The 18,892-nt window shown below is 56.7% G+C and overlaps 1 protein-coding gene and 1 long non-coding RNA gene across 4 annotated transcripts in view; one reads left to right on the forward strand and one right to left on the reverse strand.

Annotated features, from left to right (window-relative positions):
- SPSB1 (splA/ryanodine receptor domain and SOCS box containing 1) overlaps window positions 1–18,892 on the forward strand; it is a 66,068-nt gene that overhangs the window by 32,227 nt on the left and 14,949 nt on the right. The window contains exon 1 of one of the 2 annotated variants that reach the window (XM_059135695.1): window positions 6,453–6,573. The exons of the other annotated variant lie outside the window; for it this stretch is intronic. The gene's annotated coding sequence lies outside the window, so the exon portion shown is untranslated. Of the gene's footprint in view, window positions 1–6,452; window positions 6,574–18,892 lie in introns of those variants that run through there. 2 annotated transcript variants of the gene reach the window in all.
- On the reverse strand, window positions 2,167–6,325 carry LOC131809108 (uncharacterized). Of its 2 annotated transcripts, none has more exons than XR_009345058.1 (2): window positions 6,241–6,325; window positions 2,167–3,383 (listed from the first exon to the last, which is right to left on the reverse strand). It is a non-coding gene; the product is annotated as an uncharacterized LOC131809108 (long non-coding RNA). The 2 variants fall into 2 exon arrangements; XR_009345057.1 differs by having other exon boundaries at window positions 6,014–6,250.

Raw genomic sequence — 18,892 nt, forward strand, 5'->3', positions numbered from 1 at the left:
GTTACGCAGCCATCCTGAGGACGGGCGCTTTGATCCTTGTGAGCCGGCACCACAGGAGTGCAACCGCTCAGATGATTTCCGTTCGGATTTCGTCTCCCCAAAGCTGTGCCCATTCAGACGGCCCAGGCCACGTGGGTGCGCGCTCCTCTCTCCCCACCAGCAGCGGGCATGATTTCTGCATTGACTGTGTAGAAACCCGGGGGTACAAACCGGTAGCTCATTATCACTTCAGTTCCGTGGGTCTCTGGCCACCAGGGGGGTCGGGCATCTTTTCATACAAGTTTCTTTGCCCTTCGCTTGTTTACCTTCCCCACCACTCCCCGCCCCCCCGCCCCGCCACCGAATTGCCTATGCAGGGCCTCTGGCCGTTTGACCTTTGTGCAGGTAAAGGACCAGAAGCAAATGTGTCAGACTGTTGACAGCTGTTCACTTTAGGTGTTGAAAGTACGTGTCCCTTGGGGTGCCTGGGTGGCTCAGTTGTTAAGCGTCTGCCTTCAGCTCAGGTCATGATCCCAGGTTCCTGGGATTGAGCTCGGCATCGGGCTCCCTGTTCGGTGGGGAGTCTGCTTCTCCCTCTCCCACTCCCCCTGCTCGTGTTCCCTCTCTCTCTCTCTCTCTCTCTCTCTCTGTCAAATAAATAAATAAATCTTTGAAAATAAATTAATTTAAAAAAGAAAATACACATCCCTTTTATACATTTTTGAGCTACAAATTTTCAGAAAGAAGAAAGCCATCCAAATGAGAGTGTTTTAGGGAGACGGATTGTGTGGGCTGGGTCGGAGAGACGCTGTGGGCGGGCAGGCCGGTCTGGGAACTCTTGTGGTCGCCTTGCCGGTGATGGTGACTTAACCGTGAGAGTGGGGACAGATTGGAGCGATGGTGGGGGAGAAGGTGTTTATACCATTTGGTGCCAGTGAAGCCAAGAAGAGTAGTCCAGGGAAGCGAGGGGTGTGAATCTGGTGACCGATGGAGAGGATGAGGTCAGAAATCGGGTGAGACGTGGAGGCTGGGCTGCGGTGGGGGCGGCTGTGTGAGTGGGGGGGGCAGGGTTGCCATTAGAGCGATGCTCTTTGCTGGACGGGTCATGGTCAAGGGGAGTTGCTCCCCAGAGCCGGGAGAGCAGAGAACTCCAGGGAGGGAGGGACCGTCAAGAATCCGTGTTGAAGGGGCAGGAGGCAGAGCCTGCGGGGGACCTGGGGTGGGAGCCTCGCCAAGCAGGAAACCAGTGTTTCAAGGTCAAGGCCATGGTCGGTATTTTCACACACAGCTGAGAGACAGAGAAGATGCTGTTTGGGGACCATTCAGTCTATGGATGAGGAGGTCACGACTTGAGAGGCGGCTGAGGCCTGAAGTCAGCTCGTTCGATTCTGCAGTCTGAGGGCGTGGAGGGTGACAGAGGCCACAGGAAGTGTGGGTGGTGGCAGGAGAGGGCAGCGAGTCCACGGGGCACCCTGGGCCGGTGGCTTCTGTGCCCTCAAGCCGGGAGTGAGGACCGAGCTGCCCTCATGGGGTGTGCAGGGTGCCAGCCACCCCATGTGTCTTAGAGGTCTCTAGTCCAGGGCAGACTCTGCCAGAAGCTGCCTTCCTGTGAGAACCCCGAGAACCGTAGTCTCCTCACTGTGGTGTCTGTTCCCAGAGCAGCCCCGAGGGACCAGGGGAGACATGAGTCATTTCCTGGACAGCAACCTGTCCCAGCTTCTTAGCCGTTTTGGGCTCGGCCTTCCATAAATTATCTTCCTTTTCAAGCGCACCTGTAGCTCCTGCCCCTGCTGCCTCCCCGTCAGGTTTGTGAGGCACCCACGGTGTGAAAAGCAGGTGGGCCTCCCCAGTTCCCTGCTTCCCACACAGACTGCGCCCGGAAGCTACCTGCCAATAGCCAAGGCCTCGTTTTTCTTATTCTGAGGGAAAGGGAGGTTGGCAAAGAGAGCTAAGGAGCCCGTTAGCCAAAGAAATGGTGACATACTATCTCTGCTTGGGCCGACTTCCCCCTCCAGCTTGGCTCCTGGGAAAAATGTGTGGACGGCCATGGCCATGGTTGGCTGAGGGGGGCTGGCCAAACCTTATTCAGCATTTCCTCTCGTAGCTTGGCGTAGAGGGACCCCCGCTTTCCTCACTTAATTTTTCTGTGCCTCAGGTTTTTCTTCCTTATTTTTATATAAAACAAAGCATTTTTTAAAATATTTATTTTATTATTTGAGAGTGCACACACACAGGGGAGCGGCTGAGGGAGAGGGAGAGCGAGAACCCCAAGCAGACGCCCCACCCAGAAAGGAGCCCGCAGCGGGGCTCGATCCCAGGACCCCGAGATCATGACCTGAGCCAAAAATCCAGAGCCGGACACTTAACCAACTGAGCCACCCAGGTGCTTCTAAAACATACCCAACATGCAATTTATTGTTTTTACTACTTTTAGGTGCTCAGTTCAGTGGCACCGAGCCCATTCGCACTCACCACCATCCACCTGCCGAACTGTCTCGAATTCCCCAACTGAAACTCTGTCCCCATGAAACACTAACGCCCCTTCCCATCCCGCGGCCCCTGCGTCCACCATCGTGCTCACCACTGCATGTGCCGCCCACGAATTCGATGACTCTAGAAGCCTCCTAGTTACAGAGCCGTCGCTCGTTGTCTTTTTGCGACTGGCTTCTCTCATCGGGCATCCTGTCCTCGTGCTGTCAGAATGCCCTTCCTTTTTAAGGCTAAATTCTGTTCCCTTGTGGGGGATCGTCCACACTTGGCTTATCTGTTCATTTGTCCGTGGATGCTCGGCGGGCTTCGGCCGTGTAGCTGTGGTGAGATGCTTCCGTGAACGTGGGGGTAACAAAATTCTGCTCGAGAACCTGCTTCCGGTTCTCCTGAGTATATGCCCGGCCGTGGATCAGATGTTACCGGGAATTCTCTGTTTTCCTTTTTTGGGGACGCACCATTCCGTCTCCCACAGCAGCTGCGCTTTTTTACAAAACGAAGCATTTTGGCTGGGTGGGCTTTAAGATCTCTTGGCGCTTTCAAAGAAGGCGGCGGTTCTCTGGTGTCGTGGTCAGTGGCTAGGAGATGACCTTGGGGTTCGGATTTGACCGCGGATCGTGCGATCAGTAATTATCATGCCACCTAATACGTTAGTATGTGTCAGGTGCAAAGTGCCCCAGAGTGTCCCCCTCACCGTGAGGTCCTTGGGAACATCGGTACAGTTTGCGTTGAGGACCCGCTCTGTGCCTGGAAAAGGGTTTTCCTCTTCCCGTGTATTCCTGTCTTCCCTTCTCTCCGCCCTCCTGCAGACGACGTATTCGTTACTCTCGCTTTCCTGGGTGAAAAAATCAGCAATGCTTTCTCACGCTGCTGGCTGGAAGTGGTATTTCTTGGGTCGATAACGTGCTTTTGTCTACCTAAAAGATAAATTTGAATCCTTCCTTCTGGTTCTTAATCTGCCTCCTCCCAAGGACAGGAAAGCAAGCAAGAAGCATTGATGGAAGGGTTCGGGGCAGTGGCACCCAGGAAGGTCCCCTCCTCTACCACGGCCCCCCAACCTTCCTGCTCCAGACCCGGTCTCGCACGCGTGCTCTCTCATTAATGCTCCAAATGCTCCTGCCGCTCTCATCACTTGACCTTCCTCGGGGTCCCAAATAGGCCATCGCCATTGGCCGGGCTCTTTGCCCAGAGTGTCTCTCCGGCCTGCCTCCCTCGGCTCAGCTCTGCTGTTCGAACCTCAGCGCTCTGTCGGGGCCGCTCAAAAGGCACAGCCCAGCGAATCCCACCGTCCTCCACCCACACCCATCTCTGCAGCCCTCCGTGGGCCATGCACCTGCTTCTGCTGTGACTCTCCCTTGAGGCCGCAGACAGCCGTGGCTTGTTGGCCTCGGTCTCCTCACCCCAGCAGACCGTCGCCTTTGCTGGGCGATCATTTGTGGTTAGAAAAGAGCAAGACAGTGTCAAGCTTTTTTTACGTTTTCCTGATGGTTTACGTTTTCCCTTCACCATGTGAGGAGAAAGACTACTATGGGAAAGGTGGTTTATGGGTTTTTAAACAGAAGACACCGCTCAGTGACATCTTCCCGAGCTGGTCTCCTGCTGGGGAAAGCTGCAATGGTGCCTTGCCCAGGGGGGGAGTCCTCAAGGGAGGAAGGGGAAGGGGGTGCTCCTGGGGTTTTTGGGGTCTTAGTCCAGTGATTCTTGGCCCCTTCCCCTCCCCCTGTCAGAACAAAGTCCACACCTGAGGATCTGGAAGAAACCACATTAGCTTAAGGGAGTAGGGAAGGAGCTTTCTGGTAGTTTCTGTCTGGTTGTCCTAGAAATGCTCCATTTCAATTCCCAGCATGTCAGAGTGGGGATCCGAGACTCCATCCTCCATCCCGAGAGAACCGCTCTGGGACGGGGCAGGGAGGCGGTGGAAAGTGGCCCCTGGTCCCTCTAGGACAAGCAGGGACTTGGCTAGGTGAGGCAGGGACACGGGGAGATTGGCTCCTGGTACCTGGGGGAACCAGGCCCTCACTTTGAAAGGTACTGGTTTCTTTTCAAAGGAGAGGGGGCACCCCGCAAGGTGCAGGCCTTCCCCGTGGAGCTGCCGCAGCTGCTGCTACGCCCTCTCTGCCCAGAGCACGGCCCAGGGGACCTGGGGACCCATGACCAGGGGACCCCTCGCTGGCCCTGGAGCCCCTGGCCTGCCTGGTCCATGAGGTCCTTGGCTTGTTTTAACTTTAAGACCTCCCTGGTTTGGGGACAAAAAACCCTCTCTGTGGGGTGACAGAGCAGGGCGAGGCTGGGGGTGGGTGGAGGTGCACCTGCTGTCTGCTGCCCTCCCCCCCCCCCGCCCCCCCGAGCACTCACCCACCTGCCTGGCTTGGGCAGGGTCCTCTGGTCAGCAGCCACTCTGTAGGCCACTCCCACACACAGCCTCAGCCCTGCCCTCCTGGTGGGGACACTCTGGCCACTTGGGGCCCCACATGGACATAGGCTAAGGGTTTGGGGCCTCCAACCTCCTGCCTCCTGTCCCTTGTGCTTCCTTTCCAGCGTCATCCTGTCTTTCTGTCCCTCTGTCTATCTGTGTCTGTTTTTCTCTCACTGTTTCTATGTGTCTCTCTATCTCTGTCTCTGACTCTGCGTCTCTGCCAGTCTGTGTGTTTCATGTCTTCTGTCTCTGTGCCCCGGGAGGCCCCTGAAACCAGGGTTGGCTCTTCTAGCCTGAGACCAGCATGACTAAACTAAGACGGCAGAACACCTGCCCCGAGTGCCCTGTGGGGTAGGGGATGCCAGAGTAAGACAGATATTCTAGGGGTCTCTTCTTTGGCTGGGGATCTGGACCTGCTGCCACTTTCCTTGTCCAGAGCTAACAGTCTGTCCCTTGTGAGGAAATGGGGGATGCTCCCTCCTTCTCATTGCGGCAGAGGGGAGAAAGAGCCTGGCTTGAATCAGTGCCGGAAAAAAAGGCTCCAGTATAAATCCGCGGTGGCGGATGGTGGGGGGCAGAAAACCCTCTCCTTACCTGTGCCCCTTCCCCTGCCACCTGAGGGACCCCTAGAGATGGGCTGGAGGAGTGTCCCTCAGGTCTTCCCCTACCCTGTCCCCACCGTAGTGCCCCTATGGTTTCTGCTCACGGGCACCTGGAACGTAGCCGAAGCCCTGGCCCGGAGGTGCCTCCGTCTGGGGGACAGCCACGGCCTGGGCTTCCGGGTCAGCTCTGACAGGAGGCAGGTGGTGATCAGTGCCCAGACTGGGCCTGAAGCACCGCCCCCCCCAAGAGGATAGCCTTAGTGGGGATAGCCGTGGCCTGGGTGTGATCCTGGCCCGTCGCCCGCCAGCCCCACCAGGAGCCCCCAGTAAGCTGTTGAGTTTCTGTTCATTTCTTGACAAGTTGTTTGGGGACAAGAGAGCTGGTCATTGCCAGAGGGGACTGGGAAGGGGGCGAAGGGAGCAGAGCTGTTAATGAGGCTGCCCCTGCGGGCTGGGCTGAGGTCTACAGGGACATCACCTCTACCGCTGCCAAGCGGGGCCCACCTGTCATTTTGAAACCTTGACTTACTGGCTGCTGAGATGGGTACAGCGTCCGCGTAAGGTTCTGCCTTGGCCCCGCTTCCTCTGTGACTTCCAGCCTTGCCTTTCTGGGCTTCCCTGAAGTGGGCGGAGGGAGGGTCCCCGGGTCCTGGAGCAGCGGTAGCAGCAGCAGCAGGAAGGGAACGGGTTACAAAGTGGCCTCCCCTTGGGCCCACAGCCTCCCTTCTGGAGGGCTTTTAAAAACTGGCCTATTACCTTGTAATTGTTCCCAGCAGCGAGGAGTGAGTCTGTGGAGGAGCCTTTCCAGTGTTTGTTTGGCCTTCTGTGTTCTCCAGGCCGGTGGTAACCAAGGGCCGCTTCCCCTTGGTGACTGTGGAGCTCACTCAGGCCAGGGCTGATCCAGCCCCGGCAAAGGAGGCCTGGGGGACCCGCGGGCCTGGCTGCTGGCAGGGAGGGCACCCTGCTCCCGGAGCTCCGAGGGCCACCTCCCCTCCTCAGTTCTACCCCCAACCTGAGGGCCCACGGGCTTCTCTCCTGACGCGTTCCCCAGACACCGGCCCGAAACCTTCCAGAACTCTGGATCTGCCGGTAGGTGTCCGGGAGACTGTGAGGCCCCTTGCTGGCGGGCCGTGTGGGGTGAGTCTCCGGCAGGGCTGTGGGACTCAGCCAGGATGCTCCCCGGGGCCACAGGGGACCCACATTCTGGGTTCTGGCAGGACCCAGGGTCCCGAGGTGACTCGGCAGGGAGGGTTTTGCGGGAGAAGAAGTGTGTGAGGCTGACCGGGGAGGCTCCGGGACGGAGAGTGCCAGGACAGACAGAGGGACAGGATTCCAGGGGGTGGGGTTATCTGAAGTGAAAGGGTTGGGACCACAGCAGGTGTGGCCGTAAGACCGAGGGAGGCTCCCAGAGAGCGCCGAGGCTGGCGCGGCTCGCTGCTGAGGGGAGATGTGGAGAGCTGCGGAGGCCTCGGAGGGCGGGCGGACGGGAGCCCCTGAAGAACTGTGAGACCAGGAGGGCCTGCAGCAGGGGCTCCAAAACCTTGGTCTTCTCAGACTGCGCGTGGCAGGGGCTTCTAGAAGGTGTGGGCCAGAGACTCTACAGCCTGTTTTGTGGGCCCCTGCTCCCTGACAGGCTGTGCCCATTACTTCTGTGAACCTTGTCAGCTTCTAGATTTGGTCTCTGAGGAGCCAGTGATGTTTCAAGACTGCTTCCTGGAGAGGGCCGGGCGCATGTTCTGTCCAGGCCACTGCCTTGGGGAGGGCCCGCTCCGTGGCCCGCCTGGGACCTGGGCCCAGAGCACCTGGGCAGGGCCCGGGACTCTGCATTTCCAGCCGGCTCCAGGCGTTGCCAGATGCGGGGCGCAGTAGGTGGCGGGGTGGGGGTGACTGTTCCCTGGCCCCGGAAGGGTGTTCTCGGGGAGGGAGTTGGATGGCTCCCCGTGCAGGACCGCAGTCGTGTCTGGTTTTCCGTTTGGGGGCCCGGAGAGAGGCCGCTGTCAATCAGAGAGGTGGGCTCTGTGGGTGGGGGCTGGGGCAGGGCGCGTGGGGACCGGCTCCGGCTGCGCCGTCCGCCTTTCACACGGATTCCTTCCCCCGGCCCAGCTGCCGATACCATTAAACCTCAGTGATTCACTGCAGCACGTTTCAAGGGAGGGCGTTGTGTTACGAAAACGTGGGTCCCGGCCGCTTGTTTTGTTGGCAGGTCTTGCTGCCTCAGCAGAAAAGAGGCGCTCTTGATATGGGAACGGAAACTTGGGACGGTCTTAGAAACATCCAGTGTGTTCGGCGGGAGAGAAGAGCTTGTGGTCTTCCTCCAGCTGTGGAAACTCACCGCCCAGCCAGGAAGGCGGTCCCTGGGGCCGGCCACAGCGGGAGGGGGGCAGCAGAGGGGCTCCCGCACCTGGGGCTGTGGTCTGAGCTGCCCCGCGTCCGTGACCTTGAGGGGTGTGGGGCACGTCCTCTGCCCCTCATTTCCCTCCTGCCGGTTGTATTTTATGGCAAGTCCCGCTTGCAGAGGAAGTACTCTTCTGATATTGGTCTGGCTAATGTTGCCGAGGCCAGCACGGAAGGCGTGCACCTGCAGCCCTCACGGGGCCCTAGGACCAGGGGGACCGAGCCCAGCCCAAATGGCCGATCTGGGACTTGCTTACTTGCATTTCCAAAGTTGTTGCCAACACGCTTGCTGGAGAAGCAAACACTTTCACTCTGGCTGCTTCTTCCTCTGCCCTGACTGCCCTCCAGGACTAACCCATTAAATGGTTATCAGGCCAATTTCCCTTTTTCCCCACTTCCTGTTTCTTCCTTTTGCATTCTCAGATGTGTTAAGTGGGATAGACTCAGCCCAGATCGAAGTTGCTTTCCCAAGTGGGATAGACATCAGCCCAGGTCCAAATGGCTTTCCCAAGAAACTTCTCCAGATGTGTGTGTCCCAGCCACTTGGCCTCAGCAGAGCCCAGGACACCACCGGCCCACCCCCGCAGGTGCCACCGTGTCCTGGGGCAGGCACCACCACAGGGGGCGATGGGGAGGCACCAGGGAGCATCAGTAGAGGCAGACTTCGGCTGGCCTTACAGCGTTGGCACCTGAGCGCTTCCTCAGGAGGCCTGAGGTGGCGAGAGGCAGCCACGGAGCTGAGTCACCGACACCCCCTGCCGATCTCTGAGGCTGTGCTATGGCCGCATTCCACCACTGGAGAGCTACCAGAGACACTCTTTCCAGAAACCCTCCCGGTGTCCCTCCCCCCTTCCTCCCTTCTCCTCAGACCCCTAAATTACAAACGCATGGCCAGTGTTGGGTCTTTACTCAGTCCAGGCTTTCCACCAGCTCCTCATTTAACCCTCAAGTCAAACCCATGACATCGAACAGTCGTCCCCCCTGTCCAGTGGTGGAGGAACCTGAGGGTCAGAGAGGGCGGAGAACTTGCCCAGAGTCTCCCAGCTCCTGGAGCTGAAGCCCGAAGGGCCCAACTTCAGACAGCCTGGGTCTTCTCCATCTCTGTAGGCACTTGGTAAATAAGCTGCCCTTGACTGATCCTGTTTCGGTTCCAAGAAGTCTTGGATAGAGGGAGTGGGGCTGCTCAGATGACAATCCCAAGGGGGCCAGCTGGGCCCTTGGGGTCACTGTGGTCTACCCACATTCTGTAGATTCAGGAACCGGGTTATTTCCCCCAGTGTCTCCAATTTTGATACAGGTTAGAGATAGCCACCAAACTTACAAGAGACTGAGGTATAAGCCTGAGGTAATTTGCTCACATACAGTAAAGAGAAGGACAGTCAAGGGTGCTGAAGATGTGTGTTTGCCTCTAGACGTGGCTCATGGGAACCACAGAACCACAGCTCAAGGCTGAATGGCCTTCCTGTTTTGTAACCGGGTATCTCCGCTGTCGTCAGACAGAGAACTCACAAGAGTCCTTGGGTCCATGGGTTAGGCCACTATCTTCCTGGGTGCTGGGTCTGTGTTCTCACTCACCACCAGCTTTTTTAAACAATCCCTCTCTTCAGCAAGCCCTTCCGTTGGACAAGGCCTAATGTCACCTATTGGGTGGTAGTGCATTCTGGTTACATTCTGGAGCCTGGCGCTTCTACCGCCCTTAGGTTCAAGCTGCATTCTTGCACTGATGCCTCAGACGGTCCCCCACAGTCACTCGGGCTGCCGGCAGCCCCTTCTCCCCACAGCAGCCTGAAAGGATTCCGGGAGAGCAGAAGTTAGGCTGGGTCCTCTGCCGGCTCCGAGGCCTCTGCTGGTTTCTCATCACACTGGAGACAGAGTCCAGAGTCCTGACTCTGGAGAGTCAGCAAGGCCCGTGTGCCTGCCCTCTGCACAGCCCTTACCTGGCCTCCTTCCACAGCCTTCCCCCTGCCCTCCAGCCCTACGGCCCCTCTGTCATTCTCCCAGCATGCCAAGTGTGCTAACACCTCAGGGCCTTAGAACCTCCCGTTCCCTCTGCCCAGAAGGCGCGCGCTTTCGTCCTCTCCTTCCAGGTCTCCGTCCACGTCTTGGTGTCCGGGAAACCTTCCCTCACCCCATGCTCCCATCTCTGGCTCCGTCTTTACTACTGTGCCTTATTTTTCTTCGACACATATTGCTTGACCCTGCATTAGATATTTGGTCATTCAACACTTACTTATTGAGCACCTACTATGCCCCAGGCACTGTCCGAGGCCTGGGGGCTGCCACAGTGAACACAACAGACACCAACCTCTGCCCTTGAAGTTTGCGTTAATTGTTCACAGGATCGCTAGCTAGCCGTCTCCCCTACTAGACCAAGCTCCGTGAAGGCGATGATTTCTACCTGTGTGTGCACAGGAGGTGCCTAATAAATATTTTTGGAATGAATGCCGACCCTAGGGCGCCTTATTTGGACTTAGGTGTTTTCCAAGGGTTCTTCAGCTGAACAGGTGCGTTCCACCTCTGAGGTTGGATCACTTCTGCGGGCAACTGTCTTGCTGATTTTGCCCGTACTTACCACTTTGCACCTGCAGAAGATGCTCTCTGCCCGCCAAGGTGAGACACTGTCGCACTCACCTGGACACCGACCACATGTGGCCCACACTTTCACATTATCCACTTAGTTGGGATCCTCAGGGACTAGGGAACAAGGAAAGGGTCTTGGGAAGCCCGTGCTTCCCCACCCCCACCCCAGGGTTCAGCAGGTGCTTCTGGGATGGGGTGAGTATGCAACCCGGATACTCTGTAAGCACCTGCTCTATGCACATAGGCCTTGAGCATGGTCCCGTTTTCCCAACTTCCCATGTTTTTCATGAGTGAGTCCAGCCAGAGAGGGTCGTGGGAGAGCATGGTGCCCAGCCCACGAGGCTTAGGTCTCCCCAGGCCTGTGAGCAAGAATCCTCTTGAGAGCCCAGAAAATCAACCCATGGGAGCAGGTTTTCGTGTGGCGACAGGTCCCGTCCAACTGCGCACCAGCCCGGGCCTTGCCGCTGGCCGGTGGGCACCAACATCGTCGACAGAGTGAGCAGGGTCTGCACCGTGGGATGGTTTCCTGGTATCGCAGCGCGCGGCCTCGGCCAGCTCGGAGTGGCCTTGGGGTGTGGACTGGCTCTGTGCCCAAGCAGGGACCTGGGAGCTCTGGCCCTCCTGAGCCCGCCTCAGTCCCCCATCGGAGAGGGTGCAAATAGTGATCGCTGGGCCGTGGGGGGGTCCTTCCGTGACCTCGTCCTCGGACTGGGGAGCTTCTGTGTCTGTCGTCCGCCCCGCCCCCCAGCACATTGCGGGTGCGGCGCGGAGATGCAGGCACGCTCTCCAGATTCCTCCGGAGAAACTCGATCTGCAGGTGCCGGGTCCAGGCTGCGGGCGTGCCAAACCACAGCTCTGCGCTCTTTCTCGTGGAGGAAAGAAAGGGGGGTGGGGTGGGGAGCCCTGAGCGCCAACTGCCCAGCTCTAGAAGACTCCTTACGCCCTGCCTGGGGATGCTGTTGTCCGTGGCCCTGCGTGGAACCCTGGCTTATGGGCTTCCTTCCCCCAGCCCGACCTCTTCAAGCTCCGGGTGGACGCTTGTCATCCGTGTGTGGTTTTTGTGTTTGTCGAGGTGAGATGCACGCGGTATAACCACGGTTTAAAACAGTACCATCCAGAGGCTTTTAGTATGTTTGTGATGCTGTGCGGCCACCGCTTCTGGCTAGTTTCAGAACATTCTTTCCCCTGCAAAGAGACCGTGACTCGTTAACAGTCATTCCCACTTCCTCCCCACCTTCCCCGGCCGTGGGCAACCGCCAGGATGCCTCCTGTCTATGGAGTCACACATTCTGGCTTTATCGTATCGTGACCTTGAATTATATCTGGTTTCAGCATCAGTGTTTCGTTTGAGGTTTGTCTAGGTTGTAGCACGTGTCAGTCCTTGATTCTTCTTTATGGCTGAATAACGTTCCATTGTGTGTGTGGCCCACAGCTGGCTTACCCGTTCATCCGCCGGTGGGCCTGGGGGTCCGTCCACGTATGTTTTTGCCAAAGTAATAAAACAACAGTAAGGAAATTCGAAAGAAAGCGCGTCACCTGAAACACAGACACATTTTCAATTTTCTGGGTTCCTTTTCCTCCCTTTTCCCGCGCATGCCTGTATAGTATGTTCTAGATTCAGTGTTAGGGCAGATAGGGTTGGTGTTCTTCATTTCAGTTGCCATCACAGACCTTTTTCCTTGCCTGTCCTGCCGTGGTCCTCCTGGCCAGCATCTCTGATGGCTGCATAGTTCTCCCCAGGAGCCCCAGCGGGGGAGACCGCGTCCTGCCTCCTTGCCTTACCCACACCCTCCCGTGACAGGCTGGTGCTGTGGGGATCTGACAGCTGGGCCCTTGGGCCAGCCTGGAAGTTCAGGAGTGATTGATTCGCTGCCTTTGGACTTGCAGAGACTCCTCTTAGCCAGGGGTGGCCCGGGGTTTCAGGACTTTTCAAGCGGACAGGAGAGGAGGAGGAGGTCCAGCAACATAGAACAGGAAGTCTGCGAGCCATTGTGGCTTTAGAAATAGGGCTAAGTTCTTTTGTCAGCTGGCCTGTGAGGCGTGGGGATTTACCTCTCCCTCGGCATCCGGTTCAGTTCCGTGAAATTGCACACAGGGAATGGTGATTAGGTTGCACTAGGAGACACAAGCCCTGATTCCTTTCAGAATCCTTTCCAAGTTCCTTGGCTGCACTCCAGTCGAGGTCCAGGTGACAAGTCTTCAGCCCGGTGGGGCCGTGCAGAAATCTGAGCCCCTTTCAGCCCCCATAACCAGTTCAAAGACCAGGAAGTCCGGTGGGAGGTTGCTTTGACATTTGATCTTCTTCTTCTGAAAATCGACAGTGGGGTAGGGGCCCTGAGGTCCAAGACTTTGAGAGTGATGTGGGAAGAGGGGGCCACCAACTTGTGAGAGGAAGCTGTCTACGGCCAGCCTGCTGTGGGAAATCCCTTATCCCACACGGGACCGCCACTACAAGCAACTTTGACGTTCATCTCTACAGACAAGTGACAGAGATGGTCGTACACAGGGACTAATATATTATGACCTGGGATAAACAAACTGGGGACTGGCACGTGGGTGTGATCCTTGGCTCCAAGTGGACTTGGATGTCTTCTTAATGTCTTCTGTATACGCTTCTGGATTGCGATTTCTTACGAGCCTGTATAACATTTGAAATATTTCAAATCGAGATGGAACAAGCCGTGCTTAAAAAATGGTTGCTGGAAATCTGAGCCCAGAAGTTCATTCGTATGGATTCGAGATTCCAAAATGTTGAGCTGTGATGCCCTTGAACACACACACAGCATCCCAACCTGGCGGAGGGCTCTGTGGAACGCAGACCGCTGGGCCCCAGACCCAGAATTTCTGATTTAGGGGTCAGGGGCGGGGCCCAAGCAGTCGCTTCTCCAGCAGGTGATGCTGACCTCCTAGTCCGGAGGACCCCCCCCCCCCACTTTGAGAACCACTCCTGTGACCATAATCATTGGAGACCACCCCTGCCACCTCTTCCTTCTGGAGAAAGTTCTTGGGACTTCTGCCCTGCTCTTGACCCAAGAAGCTCACATTATTTCATTTGCAGCATTGGAAGTTGTTCATCCCCACACGGAGCTTCCTGCCATGCCGGGGAGGATGCCTGCTATTTGGCCCCCTCTGGGGGACTGGGCTCCTCAGGCTGCCCCACAAGGCCATAACCGGTGCCTGCCATGGTATTCCCTGGCTCACTGCTTTTTTGCACTAGACACTCAAGATTCCCATCCGTGTCCTCTGGTGTTAAAAAGGGGTTGGAGAAGGCCAGGTGCAGAGTGTCTTAAGCACCTACTGTGTGTCTTAAGCACCTACTATGTGTGCCCAGTGCCGTATCGATTGCTTTAGCATCTCAATTCCACACTGGAGTCCTGAACCTTACCTTTCTCCTCCTTCTCCACCCCCGGGTGCTTTGAGAGCATCACTTCTATCTGCAGGGTGGGAGAGGCAGACCAGACCAGCCTTCTCACCCCCCTGGTGGCCAGCCCATTGAGTCTTGGGGTGACCTTTCCTGGCTCCCACATCCCCCTGGAGGAGGCCAGAGTATAACCCGCTCCCACTCAGGCCTCTGGGCCCTAAAGCCTGGGTTCAGTCAGATTTCTGCTCCTGGGGATGATCGAGGCAGGCGGCAGGGGGAGTTGCTCCAGGCCAGTGGGCTCCAGAGCAAGCGGGCCAGCGAGTGTCTTGCAGGGACACCAGGGCTCCTGGGAGGACACTTATTTCTCTGTGGAGGCCCCTCTGGGCACCTGCCTCAGGGAGGGGAGGCTTCACTGCTAAGACCCCCCAGTTCTCCTGGAGGCCCCAGCCAGGTTGGGGCAAGAAGGGTCCAATGTCCCCAAGCCTTTCCCCTGGGATCCCGTGAATGGTCCCCATCGACCTGGCCGAGGGCGACTCTCTGCTCTGCCTTTCTGGTCCTGTCTCTGGGGTACCAGGCGGGCCCAGTCTGATGGGTGCCCAGCCCCCAATGTAGGCTCCTCGGCCGCTCTCTGTCTTGGTAGACTTTTGGTTAGATCTCCGTGTGTCACTGTGTGTCACCGTGTGTCACTGCATGTCACTGAGGCCCTCTGAGAACAGGGCTTCTCATCCGAACGAGGCACAGGTAGTTGCTGTCACCGCCTTGCCTGGGGCTGCGGCATGACTCTTTATTTTAATTTTTAGTCTCTGTATGAATGTAATGCTGATTTCCCAGGGGCAAGGTTCAACTGATTCGAGTGCTTTCTGAAAGTGCCATGAGTAATTTGGGTCCTTCCGTAGGTGTTTACAACAGGTGCCTTCTTGGTCTTTTGAGGTCAGAGGCTAGGGCTCTGGACCGTGCGGGATTTTCTCTCCAAAATCACTCGTCAGAACTTCCCAGAAGGGACCAACGCTTTCTGTTGGTTCTAGGAGCAGAGCCTTACTTCGAACACAGCCCTCCTGGGTGTCCCCAGACATCTCTCCTCAAGCGGGCATGTGGGACACGGTGGGGGACACGCGTCCTGGCAGCGGTGGCACCCCCTGTCAGGGTCTCCGTGGCCAGGCTCGCCGGGAGCACTCCCCGAGGGCGCCCCCTGCCAAAGTGTGTTCCCGAGGAGCCGGGACCCCTAATGAGCAGGCAGAGCCGGTCAGCCACGTGGCCAGGCTGCAGAGGTTGTGTTGACGTAGTACCAGACCGCTCCGGGGGTGCTTCTCTTGCAAAATTCTGGGCTGCAACCACGACGTGTGAGGTGGGGGAGGTGGGAGGAGGGAGTTTATTTGATCTTCAGGTGAAAGGAAGCTTTATAAATAGGTCACCTTGTTCCGCATCCTGAATTTCATTCTTTCCCCATCTTGGGTCAAAACAATGGTTTTACTGTTCTGGGGTCAGTCGGACACACGGAGGGGGACTTGGACTAAAAGGAGGTGAGTGTGTGTCTGCCACTCTCTGGTGGCCCCCTCGGCGCGTGCCCATACCCTCCCCCCCCACCACGTCCGTCTGCCACCCGTCACCTTGGATGTGTCTCTGTCAGACAGGACTACTCCTTCGACAGATTTTTTTTTCTTAAACAACAAGATAAAAGGATGCTTTTTAGTAGAGGTGGGCTCCAGGACTGAGGGCTTTTGGGAAGATGGCTTTAACTGAAGGACTAGTAGGTCCTGCCCGTGCCAAGGGTGGTAGCGCCAAGGTCCTCCTTCCTCGTCCGGCCTCCCCTGAGCACAGAACCACTGCGGGTTTCAGGGTTCGGGACAGAGCAGTTCTGTTCTTATTTGGGGCCAGCGGAGACCGTAGCTACCCTGTTTTTTTTACCGGGCAAAATAAAATTGTGACTTAGAGACAGTGCAATTGGACGTCTTGGGAGAAATCATTGTAGAAATAACTTCCCTCTTTGGGATGGCCCCAGGGCTGTACGCAGGGATTCCCATCCTTTATTTTAAATGCCCTCCTGCCAACTCTGGGTCCTTCCAGTGTATGTCCCCGGGTAAACCAAACATCTGTCCTGTGCTTGCGTTAGAAGAGGGGACACGAGTGGAGAGCCTTTAGGGATTGTTTTGGGAACAGCTTGTTTGTGGAAGGGTGAAGTCGGTATTTTTTCAGTCTTTATTCTTTTCGGTGTGTGCTTAAAAATCATTTCATGACCAAAGTAAGACGTGCATTTTAAAAAATTTTCAATTCAAAAAACGTTCAAAGTCAGGACACCTGGGTGGCTCAGTTGGCTAATGTCTGACTCTTGATCTCAAGTCAGGTCACAGTCTCAGGCTCGTGAGTTCAAGCCCCACTTTGGGCTCCATGCTGGGCATAGAGCCTTAAAAAAAAAAAATTCAGGGGCACCTAGGTAGCTCAGATGGTTAAGTGTTCGCCTTCTGCTCAGGTCATGATCTCCAGGTCCTGGGATGGAGCCCCATGTCGGGCTCCTTGCTCAGCGGGGAGTCTGTTTCTCCCTCTCCCTCTGCATCTCCCCCGGCCTGTGTTCTCTCTGTCTCTGTCTCTTTAAAAAAAAAAAAAAAAGTTCGAAGTGAACGCATCTTTCCTCGCACCCCACCCTCCAAGGTTAACCATTGGGGAAGGTTAGCTGTTTATTCCTTTAACCTTTCTCTATGCCTACAAACAGGTAAATGCGCACAGATAGAATCTTCTTAAATTCTGTTCTTACAGAAATGGGAGCACGTATTGTTCTCCAAATTACTTTTAAAAATATAACGCATCACGTTGCATTTGATAAGTCAGGAGCAGTCTGAAGGGCCCCCTCTTTCCCTCCAAGGCTGGGGTGGTTACAGGGCAGTGAACACATCCCTGTGCCGGGCTCTTGGGTTTCCTAGACAGGATCCTGCAGGGATGGGTTGCTGAGTGTTTTACACTTGGGGGTGTATCTTGGACACCCCCCCACACCTGTGCATGAGTGACTTTCTCCCACATTCTCTTGAGATCCCCCCAACCTTTTTAGCCCTGAGCATCCCGCATGGCTCTCTGTCCTCTGTCACAGATGGTCCTCTGACCGCGTCCCTTGACTGTGTGATTCACAGAGGGAGACTAGAACACGGCACATCCGAAGAACTGCTGTCTGTAGCAGCGGTGGGAGCAGGAGGCTTTGGAAAGCTCATCGGCTTCCAGCCCATCTGGAATGCCATCATGCACAGGTGGCTCTGATGGGTCTTGGAGCCACGGGTTATCCCACCCCATGGTGGCTGCAGAGTGGACTAGGTGGGATGCTTTTGCCCCCTAGAGGGTCTCAGAGGCATCCCCTTTTGCAGTGACCCATGAATTGACTTTTGACCCTTTGAAGATGAGGCATATTAGCGTTAGTGAGGGAGAGATAAGGGGTGTTCAGTTGAAGGAAAGGGGCCCCACTGGCTCAAACCATAGGGCTTAGTGGCATCTGGGCTGATAGCAAACCCCTGTGAGTCCTCACCCCTAGTCCCAGAGCTTTTCATCTTATCCACACACAAAGTAAATGCCAAATCTTAAAGCTTCTAGAGTGTGTTTGCTCACGTCTCTCTATGTCCCTCTTCCGGGTCAAACAAGTCCGTTTACAGGGCAAGGGTGTGACATGCAGGTGTCCCTGCCCTGTGGCTGTGAGTCCTCCTTCCCTGGCCCCGTGTGCTCCCCCACCACCCCCACCCAGCCCTCCAGTGCTGGAGACACACACTCACACCACGTGCTTGGCTTTGACCTTGGGGGTGGGTGCTCCCCTCGCTGTCCTTGGGGCACACGGGGGTGCTGTGCCGGCTTGGCGGGGGGGGGGGTGAGTAGGAGGAGGGACCCGGCTGAGCCGGGAGCAGAGGGGAGTAGAGACTCGGGGGCACACTCAGTGTCAGTGACCCCCCACCCCAGCTGCTCCTCCCTGGGGGCAGACAACCGCGTGGCCCAGCTGACCAAGGAGAAGCCAAGGCCGTGTCCACATGGCATTTCCGGAACCGCCTCAGGCGACTTTGACTGCACAGAGCCCTGCACCAGCACTGGCCCTAGAACTTGACCCTAAACAAGGCACTGTTCTGTGTTAGGACTCAAGCACTCTCAGTTGTGTCAGGAGCGTCCTTTCTCTCGGGCCCTTTCCAACGCACCCTCTTACAGTTCTTTTTCTCCTTGGACTCTTTTTGGTCTTTAATCTGATTTTACCTGTAGAAAAATGTTGCTGGGAGCTTCCAACCCAGAACGGCGTGTAAGAAGAGTCCTGGGACGCCTGGGTGGCTCAGTCGGTTGAGCTGCTCCCTTTGGCTCGGGTCATGATCTCAGGGTCCTGGGATGGAGTCCTGCATCGGGCTCCTTGCTCAGCGGGGAGCCTGCTTCTCCCTCTGCTTCTGCCTGCCTCTCTACCTGCTTGTGCTCTCTCTCTGACAAATAAATAAATAAAATCTTACCAAAAAAAAAAAAAAAAAAGAGTCCTACAGTTCGAGCTCCTTTGAACATTGCTTTGGTTCCATTCAGTGCCTGTGCACACAGGGGTGTATGTGTGTGTGTTTGTGTGCACGCGTGTGTCTGTAAGTATACAGTGCATTGTTACTCCTGGTGGCAGCACCCATCCTGCTGCCTTGGTGCCTGTCCGGGAGGGCAGTGATCCTCCCACTACCCAGTGGGCAGATCCCTGCCTGCCCCCGCACCCAGGCCTCGGGTCACGCTGGAGTCCTTCTCACCCCTGCTCCAGGTGTGGCTTTGGTCTTCCAGGCGCCCCAGGGACTGAGGACAGGCGGAACAGTGTGTTCTTTGGGCAATCAGAGGTGGGCGGGGCGGGAGGGGTACAAGAAACTGTCTTGAGGGCTGGCTTGGGATGGCCGTGGTAGGGACAGGCAGAGCTGGTCTTGGGGGCCCTGCGGCGGATGTGTCTGAGCTTTCGGCACGAGAGCTCCGGCGGGGGGAATGAGGGAGCTGCTGCCGGCACTGCCTGGACTTGCATGGGGCGCCCGTCCTGCTCATTAGCCCTGGCTCTGCAGCTGCCGGGGCTCTGGGCGTGCGTATGGCTGCGTGTGACTCGTAGGAGGT

This window comes from Mustela lutreola, chromosome 10 (genome assembly GCF_030435805.1).
Source record: "Mustela lutreola isolate mMusLut2 chromosome 10, mMusLut2.pri, whole genome shotgun sequence".
Lineage (NCBI taxonomy): Eukaryota > Metazoa > Chordata > Mammalia > Carnivora > Mustelidae > Mustela > Mustela lutreola.